The sequence below is a fragment of the Pantherophis guttatus genome, chromosome 1 (assembly GCF_059756535.1).
Source record: "Pantherophis guttatus breed Tessera chromosome 1, ASM5975653v1, whole genome shotgun sequence".
In the NCBI taxonomy this organism is placed as follows: Eukaryota; Metazoa; Chordata; class Lepidosauria; order Squamata; family Colubridae; genus Pantherophis; species Pantherophis guttatus.
Genome location: NC_142063.1, coordinates 295199625 through 295217771, shown reverse-complemented (window position 1 = coordinate 295217771; position 18147 = coordinate 295199625). Strand labels below are relative to the sequence as shown.

The 18147-nt window shown below is 39.3% G+C and overlaps 1 protein-coding gene across 2 annotated transcripts in view; it reads right to left on the bottom strand.

Annotated features, from left to right (window-relative positions):
* Nucleotides 1-18147, bottom strand: part of TLR5 (toll like receptor 5) — a 25773-nt gene extending 7626 nt beyond the window's left edge. Inside the window, exons 1-2 of one of the 2 annotated variants that reach the window (XM_034427890.3) lie at nucleotides 17880-18147; nucleotides 5940-6077 (exon numbers count right to left, since the gene is read on the bottom strand). The gene's annotated coding sequence lies outside the window, so the exon portion shown is untranslated. The remainder of the gene's footprint in view (nucleotides 1-5939; nucleotides 6078-17879) is intronic. The other variant, XM_034427891.3, reaches the window with a different exon arrangement.

Here is an 18147-nt window from a genome sequence, read left to right as displayed (position 1 = left end):
TGTTTTTTTAACTTTTGAGGGCATCTGCTTTTTTGTTTTGTTTCACATTTGAATAACAGAATAACAGAGTTGAAAGGGACAAAGTCTTCTAGTCCAATGCCCTGCTCAAGCAGGAAACCCTATGCTGTTTCAGACAAATGGTTGTCCAATCTCTACTTTAAAACCTCCAGTATTGGAGCATCCACAACTTACGGAGGCAAGTTGTTCCACTGATTAATTTGGTTCTTTCCTATCAAAGCATAATCTTAAGACTCCAGGGAGATTTCTAAATTCCCAATGCTTTCGCTGCTACCATCAAACCTTTCCTGATTTGAAAATAGTTTTCTTTTCTCTCCTGTTTCTTTCTCTTTATGAAATGTCATTTGTTGGAAGGTGGGGATAATCAGAATCACTTTTTATGTACAACATTTGACAGTAAATCAAATGAACTGTTATATAATTTGAAAACAGAATTTATTTATTTATTTATTTAATTAATTAAATTTGTATACCGCCCTACTCCCGAAGGACTCAGGGCGGTGAACAGCCATAAAATAAAACATAAAGATACAAAATTTAAAAAAGAGATAAAACCGATTAAATAAATTTGGCTGAACCATTTTAAAACCCCAATAATTTAAAACCAAATTTAAAATTCCCATTTAAAAGAGGAAAATTTAGGTCAGGCCAGCTTGATGAAATAGGAACGTCTTCAGCGCGCGACGGAAGGTACGCAGATCCGGGATCCTCCGTATCTCCGGGGGGAGCTCGTTCCAGATAGTAGGTGCCCCCACAGAGAAGGCTCTCCCCCTGTGGGCCGCCAGTCGACATTGTTTGGCCGACAGCACCCGGAGGAGCCCCTCTCTATGGGAGCATACCGGTCGGTGGGAGGCTATTGGTGGTAGCAGGCGGTCCCATAAATAAGCAGGTCCTAAGCCATGGAGTGCTCTGAAGGTGATAACCAAAACCTTGAAGCGCACTCGGAAGACCACCGGGAGCCAGTGCAGCTCGAGCAGGAGAGGCGTTACATGGGAGCGCCACGTTGCTCCCATCACCACCCGCGCGGCCGCACTCTGCGCCAGTTGGAGCCTCCGAGTGCTCCTCAAGGGGAGCCCCATGTAGAGAGTGTTACAATAGTCCAGACGGGAGGTGACGAGGGCATGAGTGACCGTGCGTAACGAGTCCTGATCCAGAAAGGGACGCAACTGGCGGATCAGGCAAACCTGATGAAAAATCTTCCCGGTCACGGCCGTCAAGTGCTCTTCTAAAGACAGCCGTGAATCCAGGAAGACACCCAAGTTGCGAGCCCTCTCCGTGGGGGCCAATGATTCGCCCCCAATAGTCAGCGATGGCACCAGAATTATTAATATGAATGCTTAAAATTATAATTTAGGACACCTTTAGCACTCTTCCCCTCTGGAATTAACTAGGAGGGGGTTCCTAATGACAGTTCTGATAACCCAGTCATCACAGAGCCTTTATCATATGTAATAATCATATATGATTATCTTGCACTCTCTCAGGCTCTGATACAAATGAAAAGTGCTTTGAGGCTTTCAGTTAATATTTCCAAATCTCCCTCCTTCAGCTCAGCCACACGTTTGCATATACTAAGCCTCTTAGTATAGGCTCTTTCTGAGTGCCTTCTTATCCATCTTTATTTCCTTGTGCAAGTTAGACAAAGACTTGCACAACTCATGATAACAACAATCAAGCTTCATCCGTGAGATTTACCTCTGTATGCAGGAAGACACAATTTCTTAGCAGAGAAGATGAGGGGATAGAGAACTACTGTCTTGGATGCCTGTATGTGAGGTGGGGGACTGTTCTCATGACCTTCATTCCCCCTTCTCCATGGCTGTTCTTAACAAAACTTTGCCACCAGAAATACAATTCAAGATTCCTGATCCCCAATGACCATTCACACATGGAAGGTACGTATGGTTTGAAAGCCTTCCTAAAATGCCTTAGAGATTACAGCGCTCAAAAAACGAGTCTCCTCTCCTCCAAAAAAAACCCCTCTTATAAAAAGAGAAACATTTATATTCTGCTCAGCATGGGTAACTGACAGCTTAGCAGAAGACCACAAGAGATATCCAGTGGTATTGGAATACTACTAGCTTAATGCCCCACAGATGGGACTTGAGCAATCTGCAAATGGAGACAAGAGGCACACCATACATAGCCAGTTACTTCTGTTTGTTCAAAGTCTTCAATCTTTGCTTAAGCAACAAGATAATGAGTACAATGTGCCTTCCTTGCTGATAGTGTTGTAGTTCGAATCAGAATGACAGAAGAATGACATACTGTAGATCTACATTATATGCAGATCTAAGTATTTAAGAATTAAACACAGGACATTTCGAATCAAGGAGTGAGGTCATGCTATGTCACATCTGTGAGTTTCACTTTCTTCCACAGAGAGTTGTTTTCCCAGTTTCATGTTTTTTTCATCGTAGTGATGAAGAAATTTGCTTCACTAATATATTCACGAAGCAGGGGGTTGGACTAGAAGACCTCCAAGGTCCCTTCCAACTCTATTATTCTATTCTATATCTCAATTCATAATAATGCTAATCTCACCAGACTTTTTTTATTGAAATCCCCCCTTTTCCCTTTTAGATTTCAAATAGGAATAACCTGTTTAACACATATATCTGGGAACCTGCAAAGGGGGAAAAACATTCAAGAAGAACATGGAGTTGAAAATTGATCAGCAGGGAAAAGCTTAAGCAATCTTCACACTCTACCCACTATCTTGCTTAAAAACCATAATCTGATAAGATGAACTGGTTCGGTGACGTCATATCGTCACTGCTACCGGCTCGGGAGAACCGGGCTGAACCGGGAGGAACCCACCACTGCTGTAAACCACTTAGAGAGGGCTGTAAAGTACTGTGAAGTAATATATAAGTCTAAGTGTTATTGCTATCTAATCTATCTATCTATCTATCTATCTATCTATCTATCTATCTATCATCTATCTATCTATCATCTTATCATCTATCTACCATCTATATGCCACCGTTATTATTTTTATGTATAACTCATGGCAGCGAACATATCCAACACATCTTCCTCCTCCTATTTTCCCCACCAGAATAGCTTTTGAGGTGAGTTTAGCTAAGACAATCTCACAAACTCCCCCTTTCTAGACTGGTGCCTAGAACAAATTGGTTATTCTTTCATCTTGTAAAAATCTGTATTATGTTTTACCACTGTAATAATAATCTTTGATAAAAGAATTGTTATAAAAAGAAAATGGAAATATATTTTTGAGAAAGAGTATTCAACATAGGTCAACTATGATAAAAATTACACTTTTACCTTTACCTAATGCTAGCAAACTCATCTCAGCTGTCTTAAAGCAGTGGAAGTCAAAATCAAGCGAATACTGACCAGGGACTTAATATAAAAGTTGCAATATGGAAAAGCAAAGTCACTCAACAGTTCTTTTTAATCCCTTTCTAAATTGGCAGATGATTCGTAAACTGCTTCCGAGTTGCTTCTTGCTCACAAAATTGCTCTGATAATCTCAGAGAGGAACAGGCAGCCATTCAGGAGGATCAACAACTGGGAGTCAAAGGATTGCTTGAGATACTGTCAAGCAGTCAAAAATGTCACTCACACATCAGAGGGAAAGTGGCAAATAAAAGAAGATAGACTTGCCGTGGGATTGTTATAATGCACCAGAAAAAGGTTGAGACCTTTGACCTAACAGTGGTTATTAGCATAGAATTTCAGCAGAGCTTTTCTTTGAAGCTGTTACCAGTGATGCAGGGCTTATAAATTGTGGAGAAAAATACGTTGAGCTTTTTATACTCTTTGTCAAACCAACTTTTGCTGCCGTATCTTTGGTATGGTGCCTATCTATTTTATTTTTGTTGGTTAGAAATTCTGCAATCTCAGAATGGCTGTGTCATAATAGCCCAGGATGCAGTTTCATGAACCAGACATGGAACAAAATAGTGATTAATTGGAATAGATTGGTTCATGTGCTGCTTCTCCTGATGAGGCAAAACCAGAGGTGGCCTAAATACAAACAAAATTACGTGGGAAGCTTAAATTTTAAATTTAAAGCCAGTAGTATTATTGGATGGGAGGCAAACATTGTTTATTAGACCAAACTTTGATATTTTTTTTACCCAGAACAGAAGAAAGGTCTTCCAGACTGTCAATTGTTCACTGTTTTGCTTACAATAAATAGTTCCAATGAATTAGCCATTTGTGCTGGTTTAAACCTTGCCAAATTTATTTATTTAATAACAGTCTGGGAGACCTTTCTTCTGTTCCGGGTAAAACATTACATTTAATTACATTTAACATTCTTTGAAAGGCATGTCCTCAATGATTAAATGGCAGCTTTGATATTTTGCAAAAAAGGCCTTATACTTTGATCCCTTTCTAGCATTTTAGTTTCCCCCAATAATACTGCATCATTAGCAAACAGACAATTAAATGAGGCCATTTAATTTATTTATATTAAATAAAGTGACACCATTTTCCAAAACAATATCGTGATGTCATACACTTCAGCAGTTATACAGAGTTAAATATAGAACAATGTGTTTTAGGATTATAGCAAGCAGTATTATTTCTGAAGAACTACTCGATGTATAGTCCTGAAATTTAATCAGAAAGATTCACCAAAAGCTTAATTAATCCAAAATAAATGTCTCCAAGTGAGAGTTATAGTCCCAATGTATCTGGAGGGTATCACAGTGAGGAAAATTGGAAAGCTCATTCTTGCTTCATTTAAGAGAGACTCAAGGGATATGTCAATGCTTGCTAACTTTATTCATCTGTAAATAATTTGGCAATGCAGACAGCCATTCCTTCCATTTCTAGACAGGTGACAGACTGTCCGTCAAAGAAGTTCATTGGATTGTGCTAGGAATCAAACTCTTCTGAATTAATGCAGATATTTCAGCCCAAGGAACTCTGGTCCTAGCAAATATTTACCATTTGTCTTACATGAACAAAGAGATTGGGTTACAATAGCCTCTCAGCTCACAACATACTGTTGTAGACAACTGCTTTTTGTGGTTCTTCCCACTGTCTGCTCCTTCCTGAGGTTTTAATTATGGGGTTCTTGAGACATGGGTTCTTGATTTGATTTATGATTATATCTTTATTTCACTTTGCTCCAAAAAGCTTAAGAAGACCTATATAAACTCTTTAGTCCATTTTATTTCTAGGCAAATCTATAAAATAAATGAAGTTCAGGAACAGTCACTGAATCACAGTGAGCTTCATGGGTGATCAAAAACTTGGTCTTCCTGGTTCAAACCCAATCTTTTTATATCATTTTGGCTTTCATGACATAGGATTATTGAACTATTTTTAAAAGTATTTGTGCGTTTGTATATACATGCAGGTTCTCTCTCTCTCTCTCTCTCTCACACACACACACACACACATAAGTATATGCCTTTGAATAAATCTTGACTCCTGGCAACTGCCTGAACAAGTGCTGCAGTTCTCTTGACAAGAATTTTGCAGGTAATTTGCCACTCCACTTTCTTAGGACTGAGGGAGAGTGAATGGCCCAAGGCCTCTCAGCTGGCTTTATGCCTAAGGCAGGACTAGAACTCACCATCTCCTGTGAGGATGTCAGGTAGTAAGAGAAACAGAATGGCCCCAATCACCCCACTCCATATGACATCTTTTCAGAGCATATTGATAATTACCACAGAGGTGTAGTAATGGAACATAAAAATTCCTGGTGTGATTTAGGACAGGGGTCTCCAATCTTGGCAACTATAAGCAACTATAAGCCTGGTGGGCTTCAACTCCCAGCTTTGCTGGCTGGGGAATTCTGGGAGTTGAAGTCCGCCAGGATTAAAGTTGCCAAGGTTGGAGACACCTGATCTAGGAGGACTTTCAGGCAGTTTCCATTTTTTTTTTAATATTCATTGTTTCTCAACCACTTGTGAGAGAGAGAAAAAAAATCTCCAAACCTGAGAAAGTGGGATGCTTTCAAGAAGAATGCTGAATGGCTAGGACAGGAAAGAAACAATCCTGGCTGTATCCATCACATAGTGACTTCTTCTGTAGCATCTCTGCCAGTTTTGGTGCTAGGCTTTAATATTACCAACCTAAGGGGGAGGGGAAAGACAAGGTTCATTGTTAATGAACAAAAAACAAAAAAGAACATCCTTTAGGATCTATTTGTTTGAAGTGCTTCCCCATAAAGCCAATCTGGATTTCTTTTCAGCTGCAAATCACAAATTTAATTATTTTTAAAAGGGTTTCTTTAATCTGTAAATGAGCAATACTACCTCTCCCATGTCTTTGCTAGTAAAACATGTATTCTTTATAATCCCTAAATTACTCTGGATGCCAAGAAAAATGTTTTTTGCTTCAAAGACAGTTCTCGTCTTTTTATTGATCTTCAGAAAATGTTGGAAAATATTTCCACTTAATGTTGTTACCACTCTTCAATTTCCTTTAAAGACAGCTATATTTATATGATGTTGGCTTTTACTGAGAACTTTCAGAAGTGCATGAACATCAGGTCAAGAGCTTCTGAAGAGCAATTTGGGCAGCTACTCAATTTATATTTTTCATTTTAGCCAAGTATAGACTTTATTTTAGTCAAACAAAAAATAGAAATAGGAAGGAAGGAAGATTAGTATTTGAAAAGGCAAATGTTAGCTAGATATCTACTGTATAATAAACACAAATTATTCATGGAAATCTGACTAATTCACAAACTTAATTTAAGAAATCTTAAACTGTGTCATAGAGAGAGAGAGACAGACAGACAGACAGTATTAAACTAATGTTGCATATGAGTAAAACTACAGTTTTTCTGAAGTAAAAAGCAACTTATTTTTAGGTGTAGACTGGTAGCTTTATAAAATAGTTACTTCTTATTCAAGAAGTAAGAAGCCCTTTCTAAAATACTGTCTATCGCAGCCTTGCAAGCAATCAAAGCCATTATTTTTTAAAAGTGTTTCACACAATAAATCAGAATACATTTAAATTTCCTGAAATATTTAACATAGCACTTCTACAAAGATATGCGAAGATAAGGATTTTGCAATGAGTTCTGCTTTAGCAGAACTCTGAGCTCACTGTATTTGTGATAACCAGAGCTGGTTATCAATCAATCAGAATAGAGCTGGAAGGGACTTTGGAGGTCTTCTAGCCCAACCCTCTATTCAAGCAGGAGACCCTATACCATTTCAGTCAGGTGGCTCCAGTCTTGGACCTCCAGTGATGAAGCACCTACAATTTCTGAAGACAAGTAGTTCCACTGGTGAATTGTTAACTGGGGGTAGGCAGAGATTCTGTAACAAGTACTCCCTCCCCCCCACCTCCAATTTTTTTTTTCTGAGAATCTCATACTTCATTTTTATGACTGGTTTTCAAACCATCAAATTGAGATGAAATGCTTGAAAATGTGTTTAAAATCCTTTGGGTGAAATTTTCAAAGCTCTCCATGTCTCCATAACTGGCAGATACTGAAATAACTCTGAAAAGGGGGAAATTGCGCAACCCTGCATATTCTTGTAATTAGAAAAGAGGGCTTTTCTCGGTACAGAATTTAGTGCAGGGTATAGACATTGCAAATAATATGCCACACTGTACAGAAATCAGGAGGTAAAGTTTAACGTTATGCAAATACACAGAAAGTACCAAATAAAGTGCAAAATAATTCATATCTAGTTCAAATAAAAACTGTATTTTAAGCATTGACAAGCCATTAAATATCCATCTCAGGCTCTCAAAATAGAAATCATTCTGAATCCAGAACTAGTTAAAGGGGAAATGTGATTAATAAGGGACTAAATGGGAACTGATTTCCCACTTTTTAAGAAGGTTTTCTTTTCTTTTTCCTGGTTATGTATAATGATAATGGGAGACCAGAATTTTCTTGTTTCAATGTCCCTGGTTCTAAGTGGCAGGCTTATCTGAGCATTTCCTTTTTATAAACAAGTTGAATAATTTATTATGTGCAATCAAGCCAATATTGGCAATTTCTGACAACTGTAGTCCCAACATACATGGAAGCTGTTATGCAGGCATTCTAATCCCTAACCTGAAGAAATTCCCCTCCTGACCTCCCTGCTAAGGTCGCACGTATATTATGATATGAAAGCATCAGCCGTGACATTCACAGCCATTGGAGATAAGAGAGTGGCATGTGTGATGCTCTTTCCTTGAAAGAAAAATCTATACAGCCCAGAAGGCTCAGAACTGAATTTGGGCTTAAAACTGCTATGATAAACAAGAGAAATAGCAATAGCACTTACATTTATGAACACTGCTTCATAGTGCTTTACAGCACCTTCTGAGCGGTTTACAATGCCAGCATTATTTGCATATTGCCCCCAACAAACTGGGTCCTCATTTTACCCACCTTGGAAGGATGGAAGGTTGGGTGAACCTTCCTGGCTGTGGGTAGAGTTTGTCTGCAATATTGCATTCTAACCACTGTGCCATGATGGCTCTTAGAGACATGCATGTAAGGATGTCTATTTCCTAATTCCTGCCCGGCAAAAGTGCCAGACAGTGTGTCAGTGTAGTCAATCAAGTAAAGACATGTCATGGTCCCATCAGAGCCCAGTTCGGAAGAGGAGTTGGGACCGTCTGATGGGGATGGCACATCTCCCTTGGAATGTTTGGAGAGGCCAGGGGCTGAGGACAATGCTCTCCCAGGCCCTCAGGCATTGGGGGAGGGAGCTGACTGGATGGAGAACTCCCATAACAGCATTATACAATTGCATTTTAGCATCCATTCCAAGATCTGAAATGATACATCAATTCCATGCCCTTAATTGCAATCCATATGCTAACACCTATATGATGGATGTATCTTTATCCTTTATTGATGTAAAAGTTTGCCTTGCATCTTGGATACACCATTCCTGATTTAACCAGTCCTGTGCAATATGGACAACACTGAACTGAATTCAAATTGGCTGTGGTAGATATGAAGACACCCTCTATAAGTGGGGCAAAAAAACTGAATTGTGACTGCAGGGCGAAAAAACAACTAGCCAACATATTGTGTCAGTGCCCCAAAATAGTCTGTGACAAATGAAGCAAAAATGTATCTGCAATCTAGACATATGTTTCTAATATTTTATATTTTGTATTTTTATCTGTTTATTTTAATTGAAATATGAATATGCCATACGATAAATAATAATAATTTTTGTCCTTACATCAAAGTGGCCTCTAGTCACATGCAAAGAAGTTAAAAATCTCATTAACCAAATTAAGTATGGTAAAGCCCCCGGGAATAACATCTCCCACGAGCTAATTAAATCCAATTCAAATTGGTGGATCCCTTTATTGGCTTCCTTCTTTTCACACATTAACCACACAGCTAAGATTACAGGTCTGGGGGAGGGAGCTATAATTGTTCCCTTATGCAAAGAGAGTAATAGGAATGCCCTGGTTAATTATAGACCAAGTAGTTTATTGAACATGATTACCAAACTATATGCCAGGTACCTATTCACTAAACTTCAAACTTGGATAAGATGAGGAAATAATTGATCCTGAGCAAGCAGGGTTTTAACCAGGATGATCCACTGTAGACCACTGCCCAGTACTTCAACATTTAGCAGACAAATATACAAATATGGAATCCTACTATAATGAGGAACAATTAGTAATCAACTATGACAAATATATATTTTTTTAGTTTTTTCCAACAAAAGACAAAAGCAAAGTGGACAATTGTTTCCCATAAATTAGAATACATCAAATGTTTTAAATACTTGGGCGTAATAATTCAGACCTGTAGGAAATTATCAACTCAGGTAAATTATGCCACTTCTACTGCCCAAAACAACATACTAGCAATAACTAAATTTTAAAAGCAATAAGGGGCAAATTACATTCTGGCAGCAATCAAACTCTTATGGTTAAAACAGTTGCCCAAGAAGTAGTCCTTGACTTACACCACAATTGGGATCAGAATTTCTGTTGCTAATTACAATCATGTTACCGTGGGGGGTGGTACAATGGTCCTAACTTTCAGGATGAGTTGTAAATCATTTTTTCTGAGACCATTGTAACTTTGAACTGTTGTTAAACAAAAGGTCAAGGATACACACCTAAGGGGCTTATGAATTTTCTTAAGAGTTAGTTTGGTACCCCAAAATGCACCCCTAATGCAGTCTTGAGGCTTAAAGCTAATGAGCCAAATATTAAGGTTCAGGTCTGGACCAAGATTCTAATCTCAGGACTCATAACCATGGTTGACCCTACACATGTGATGCTTCTGCTGCTGTTAGACAGCTACCAATCTACTATACTATACCTGTGTAGAAGAACTTTGCACTCTTTGACTCTCTGCTGAATATTTAGGACAATTAAGTCTTGAAGAGGCCTAATCAACAGTAAAAGAAAGAATTAGGGACATTGATTGCCAGGATGATTATCACCAGTGAGGTCAAATCCTTTTATTAAACATTAGACAGATGCAAGCCTTCTACTGCAGTGTATCTATACAATGTAACCCGATGCAAATATAGACAGGAAGATTTCATGGGACTTCTTATTTACAGAGACTTTGTCCTTGTAGATCCAGTGTGGGAGAAACTCTCACTCATGTTCTCAAATGGTGTCCTTTTTATGATGCCCCAGCATGTGCTTTGATCTTCCCAATCATTTCTACCTTTTGGGTCACACTGAGAAATTTTATGTTTATTGGTTTTTAAGGGATGCTAACTCAATGCTACTTGAGGGATGCTAGCTCAATGCTACTCAAATATCTTCATCAGGTAATTGCATACAACTTTTAATTAGAGAAGTTGTTTTATTTCTTGTTTCATTGATAATGAATTGCTACACCAAACTATTTCTCTTTTCTACTCTAAAGGCTGGTCAAAGACTGTAAGAAAGATTTTGATTTGAAGCTAAATTGTTACTTTCAAGATGCTATGGTATCTGGCTTCCTTGCACCCAGAGAACATTCAGTACTCAGACGGGAATCTACAGGCTGCTTAACCAAAAGGTTTTGTGCCTATCAGTGGGAAAGATGCTTCTATAGAAAATCTGTTCGGCTGGACATGCATATCAAGCTAATGGAAAATGTTATCTTTGACCATAGCTGAAACACAATGATCAATATAATTTAAAAAGCACAGCGTGACAAAAATGACAGGACTATAAAGTCAACTATCTAAAAATCAACATCACGATCAATTAAATGGGATTTGACATTTATGCAAACAGATTTACTGTTGCTGCCACTTCCAGTCTCTGCAATAGCCTCTATCAGGAATGAATATAAACACAAATACCACACACACAGAGCAACATGCAGGCCACACTTCTCCAATGTTTCTTTTTTTCTCAATCATGTTTTATTTAACCTAAACCAATTTCAATGTATATGTTTTGGTCCCAGGTCCACCTCTAATCGCTCACCCACACCGACTCTTAGATAATTACCTGTTCTTTATTACATTCATTGACCAACCAACATAAAATATTGAAATACATCGGTTAGCCAATAGAAAAATAAGATGACATATAGTTTAACATTAGCTTATTAACCTTTGCAAAATTTTATAAACTATAAAAGAAAAAAATTGCAATGTTTAGCAAAATCAATATATTTTTCTTGGAGAATAAATAATTCAAGTAGAATAAATATAAGTGCCCTGAGAATATTATTATTAAAGGAGTTTTAAGTCAAGAGTCAATGTTCCTGAGAAATTGATGATCTAACCAGTATTTTTCAAAGTTGATAACTTCAAGGTGTGTGGAGTTCACATTTCCCCATCCACACATCTTAAAGTTGCCAAATTTGAAAAACAACAACCCAATGATTTAAAACAACACAGTCTATCCCTTCCAAGGGCTCCACTAATTTAGAAACAAAGTCTAGTTGCATAAAGAATTTTCTTATATTTCCCTTCCATGACTACCAGGGGAAGAACGTTAAAGCAGGGTAATTATGGTGTCCTTCTGAATTTTGGATCTGCACTTTCATATAAATATTGGGTTTGTTTGATGAATTGCAAAAACATTTCTAAGCAGAAGGACCTACTCCCTATGTAGAACCTATCACCCCAGAGCTTGGCATTCTCAACTTCCAATAACTAGAATGCAATTCCTAACTAAGTAATTTTTGCCATTTTGAGTTTAAATTATTGGTGAGATGCCAAGGAGACCAGATTTATCTGACCAAAGGATAACTTTGCACAAGAAGCAAATAGATTTTACAAGAGACTTGATCTCTACCTTTGTATTACCACTTTCCTGATCTAATATCATATTTGGTACACAGCTGGCAATCTGAAATATGTTATAGAGGAATGTGAATTGCTCACCCTCTAAAAGAGCTATCTTGTTATATGGACCCAATTGAATCCCATACAGTAACCAGATATAAGTATTGGCTGTAAATAATTTTAGGTATAAACTCTGTGCCTCTGGTGATAAGAAAGGGGTTTTATAGCTGAGGCTGATTTTAAGGTTTCATCATTCAGGTAGGCACACTATCTCCCTGTTTATTTGGGTGTGTGTGTGTGGAATTCCTACAATTAAAAGTTTGAACTTGTTCTCTGACATATGACCATTTAGCTGCCATGTCCAAGCTTTGAGGTCTCTAGAAAATGGAAGGATTTTGACTTAGAAGAATTGATCTGTAAGGCTGCCTCTCTGCAATACAGGGCAAGAGAAAACAGCCAGAGTTAACAACAGCATTACTGCATCATCTGTACACAGTAAGATAGGAATATGTCTATTAACTAGCCGTAGGATAGTGGTGAAAAAGTTGCTTAAGTGGGCTCAGTTTGAGTTTATACAATGATAAAAAGTACGGATTCAAGTTACAGTCCGTACAGTCCTGTCTGACACCATCTCCCTACAAGAATTTATTTTGTGAGACACAAGGAACTGCTGCATCTAACCTTTGGTAGTCAGTTTCCAGGGGGTCTAAATAGTAAGGCTAAGAGTCATCCATCAGTAAAAGAATTTTTCCATTTGCACCCTAGCTTGTCTCTTGAGATTGAGTCAAAGGTTGAGATGGAGTCAAAGAACTGCAGAAAAAACAATTACTACCAACCTGCCTTCCATTAAGGACCTGTATACTGCATGAGTCAAAAAGAGGGCTGTGAAAATATTTACAGACCCCTCACATCCTGGACATAAATTGTTTCAACTCCTATCCTCAAAACGACGCTATAGAGCACTGCACACCAGAACAACTAGACATAAGGACAGTTTTTCCCCAAACACCATCACTCTGCTAAACAAATACTTCCCTCAACACTGTCAAACTATTCACTAAATCTGCATTACTTATTACTATTAATCTTCTCATCGTTCCTATCAGCCATCTTCTCCAACTTAAGACTATATGACTGTAACTTGTTGCTGTATCCTTACGATTTATATTGATTGTTTCCTAGTATGATTTGACTGCTTATTTGTATCCTATGACTATCATTAAGTGTTGCACCTTATAATTCTTAACGAATGTATCTTTTCTTTTTATGTACACTGAGAGCATATGCACCAAAGACAAATTCCTCGTGTGTCTAATCACACTTGGCCAATAAAGAATTCTAATCTAATCTAGGTGAGCCTAAAGTCAATAAATGCAGCATGCAGCGCAGAACAGGGTCTGACAGGGTGTTTCTCAACTGAATGCCACAGGATCATAGTTTGATGCAAGGAGAAACAACCTGCCCTAAAACCTGCTTGTCTCTCCAAGATACACTCAGATTTGTACCAGTCTTGTAATTACCCTTCTTGAAGCTTTGCATACATTTTGCTAATTATGCTCAGGAGACTGACAAAGAGATAATCAAAGCTTATCCATCCCCCATGGCAGGCAGAAAAGATTATATTTTCATATAATCCTCCCCCGCCCCCCATGAAAAAGAAAAGATGTTTGGAAGACAATTAATAATGGGGGAAAAACTATTAGTAGCTCAACAGAAAATCATGCGTTTAAAATTTACACACACAAACACAAAGATATCAGTGAAAAGTCTCTTTAGATTTCTTTTTGTCTGGTGGTGGTGGGGGAAGCACCTGCGAATCAGCCTCGGTTCTATTCTATGCATTAATAATATACCCCAAAGCATCTGCCTTTTTTCCCATCAATAAAAGTAACCATATCTCCTTTTTATTTCTGTAGGCATTGTTCTCCAGAGTCTAGCTGTTGATATGGTTTCACATTTTATTATAGTTAATAATACAGAATGTATTCCATTCAATTTAGCTTCTAGGTGCAATCTACAAATATACATTATCTTTACAGAGCTATACCCTGTGTTAGCATTCACTGACACTTTGAGGACTTAAAACAGGGTTGGCAATTTTTTTTGGCCAGGGAAATAAGATATACCTGGTCAGCCAACTTACAGATGCAGGAGACAATCTAGTGACACTGCCGGAAGGGACAGGGTTTAAAAAGACAGGCCTTTTGTTAACAGGTTAGGCCCGTGATGGTGAACCTATGGCACATGTGCCACAGGTGACACACAGAGCCCTCTCTGCGGGCATGCCAGCTGTCGCCCCAGCCCAGCTCTACTGTGCATGTGCGCATGTCTCCTGCTGGCCACCTGGTCTTTGGTCTTCGCACGGGGGCAGGGCGCATACGTGGGATGTACACGTGCATGCATGGGGGGCGCATGTGCGGGGGCACTCGCATTGCATTTTGGGGGCTTGCAGTTTTGGGCCTGGAAAGCCTCCTGCACCAACCTGGAAGCAAAAATGGGTAAGGGGGGATGGGGTGCATGCACGGAGGACATGCGTGGGGATGCATGCACAGGACGCACATGCATGTGCAGGGAGGCGCATGCATAGTGGGGTGCTCACATTGCAATTTGGGGTTTCTAGCACACGTGCACCAAAAAGGTTAACTCGGTTAGGCTGAGAGGAGAAGAATGGGAAGATTAACAGCAGCAATGGGGGCTGGTCTCCTTCAAGGGGGCTTGTACGGTACCCACATTATCACTTTTCATTTTAGGATCTTGACCTGAAAAAACCACATCACAAACATTTGGTTCTTTTGCTCCTAAATTGCTGCTGAATTCTGTAATCTCAATGGAGGGGGGGTCCCATTTGGCCTGGCGTGGGAGTTATATTGAGTTGCTTTGCCAGTCTGTAAATTTGATATTATAAATAAAATAAATAAAAAAACAGAGATGCTGAGAACAGTCTTCCACCTACCCCCAAGCCTGAAATGCCCAAAGCAAGGTGCCCATTAAGCCATTGGAAAGTTGAGAAAAATAAATACCAGATTTAAAGTGCCTTGCCTATGAAGGCCCTGCCCTTCAACTGTTGTCTCTAGTCTTCTCTAGCTAAGCTATGCCCCGTGTTTTGGAATCTTCTGCTGAGTTCAGCTTGGAGAGTTCAACACTGTGGGCCATTAGACTGTTCACCTCTGACAGAAGAGGGAAGAGGGAATGGCTTTAAGGACAGGAGAAAGAGCCACTACCAAGGCAGAAGTCAGACACAAGAGCCAAGCTTCTCCTAGTTCATAGGAAAATAAAGAGAGGGGGGGGAGCACTTTCCAACTTGTAAGATTCTGTTACTATAATTTTACAATAAAGGTACTACTAACTTACATGGTATTGTTTTCCTAGTCTGGTCTATCCTGAAGGACTGGCACTGACTCAAGAGAAGTAGGAGAAGGGGATGCCATCACTCTGCTTAACAACTTTTTATTTATTTTATTTATTTGTTTGTTTCCATTTCTACAACTAATTCCCAAAACACTGTCAAATAATTTACTAAGACTGTATTACTATTATTCTTCTCTTCCTTACTAGTATCTATCGCTTCCCACATATTACTATAACCATGTTGCTTGTAACTTTCAATTATATTGTTTTTGTTTCCTAGTACGATTTGATAGCTTATTAGTAACCTTGACTATTACTAAGTGTTGTATCTTTTTATTCTTGATGAATGTATTTTATTCTCCTTATGTACATTGAGAGCATATACACCTGAGACAAATTCCTTGTGTGTCCAATCACACTTGGCCAATAAAAAATTCTATTCTATTCTATTCTATTCTATTCTATTCTATTCTATTCTATTCTATTCTATTCTATTCTATTCTATTCTATTCTATTCTATTCTAAATTTATGAATCATTTCCACCCATGCAGTTCCTATTAATTGCAGTAATCCATGAGAGCAAGTGACTAATCCAAAACCCAAACCACATGTATTTTATACTATATGGCTGTGATGGTGAACCTATGGCAGGCATGCCACAGGTGGCCCGTGGAGCCATATGAGTGGGCGAGTGTTGTCCTAGCTCAGCTCCAGCGCACATGCGCACACCGGCCAGCTGATTTTTGGGGCTTCCAGGCCCACCAGAAGTCAGAAAACAGGTGGTTTTTGGCCTCCGGAGGGTCTCTGGGGGGTGGGGGTGGGGAAAGCTGTTTTCTCCCTCTCCAGGCTCCAAGAAAGCCTCTGGAGCCTGGGGAGGGTGAAAAACAGGCCTACCGGGCCCACCAGGCCATCGCATGCCAAAAGTGGGGGAAGCGGGGTGGGGTGGGGTGGCGCACGCATGTGTGGGGTGGGTGGGCCACATTGAATTATGGGTGTGGGCATGTGCGTGCGTGACCCCCTGCGCTCCCCCCACTTTTGGCACACAACGGCAAAAAGGTTAGCCATCACTGCTATATGGTATTTAACTGAACCTGTTCATCTTATAAAAAAGAAAAACCTCCAATGCTCAGACAACTCCTGGTAACTTTACTTACACATCACCTACTGTTCATAGCAAGGCTATATAAGAGGCTTGCTATTGCTTATCTTATCTAATGTTCTCTTAACTAAAGGAACGATTTACAGGGACTTTCCATCGATATAATTCTCTATGAGTCTATGTCAAACTTGAGATGATAATATTTAAATTTTTGATAATGATTTTTAAAATATATTTGTTCTTTTATTTGATTGTTGTACACTGCCCTAAGTCACTTCTTGTGAGATTGGGGGGTGGGCATAAAAATTTGGTAAATAAATAAGTATCCTAGAAGTGCTAAACCAATGAACAGTTGATATTATCTTTGAAGATTTCAAAATTATGCTAAATATTTAGATTTTAAAAGGACGTCAGGTAACCTGAGTAAGACCAGGATGTATTATAAATGTCAGAATTTTACCCATTTCATTAATAAAACCTGAAAATCTGGTTTTGTGGAGTTTATACAAAAGGACAAAAGATTGCAAAATTCAAAAATGTATACTTAACCCAGGCCAAATGACATTCCACCGGACAGAGTTGAATGAGAGTTTAAACTGTTGTGTTGCAACAATTTCCCTTTAGGAATACATCGTTGCAAAATAATTCAACGATTATTGACTGTTTTTAAGAAACGGAACTTTGTTTCCGAAGTTTCCTGGATCCCAGGGGTTGACCCAGCCTGGGCTCGCAGATCAGAATGAACAAACCATAACTAGCCAAGGATTCCACGCTATACAGCCGGTTAATGGTTCTGGGTGTGACTGTGAACCCCAAATTCGGCTAATCGATTAAACAGCGATAGAACAGGATGGAAAAATGCATCGTGTGAATACTTGTGCTCTGAAAGCCAAACCCAAGATTTTATCATTCATCTTTCCAGGGATGGATGGAGGGAGGGAGAGAGAGAGAGAAAAAGAGAGAGAGAATGAAATCAGAAACAGTTTTAATATTATTGAGCAGGGCTCCAAAAACAAAGTACTTTAGGTACGCTCAGAAGCACTGCTTACAGATCCTCCTGAGACCGTACTTTTTACTCCCACTGAAGGCGGCACGGGAATTGATATGGATGCCTTCCAACAACAATCTCTCATTCCCGCAAGAGATTTTATTTATTTAATTATTTTGATATTTTGCGATCGTTATAAATGTTTAAGGCAGAGACAAGTCATGGAGAACGAAGCCAGAGACAACCGATGGGCTCGCCTACCTATCCGGGCCGTTCGATCGAACAGAGGAAGGCTCTTTATGCTGGGTCAAGCCGATAGTCCATTCGCTCAGCGCTGTCCGTGCTCCCGGGCGCCCCTTCCAGCAGCTGCCGTCTTCCTTCGCCCTCCCGGTGATCGATCGGCTCCCCGCTCACAAGGGCGGGGCAGAAGGACATTTTACGCCCCTCCCCCCGGATTTGCATAGCGCGGCTCGGGTCTTCAGGGCTTAGAGGAGAGGTCTTCAAACTTGGCAACTTTAAGACCTGTGGA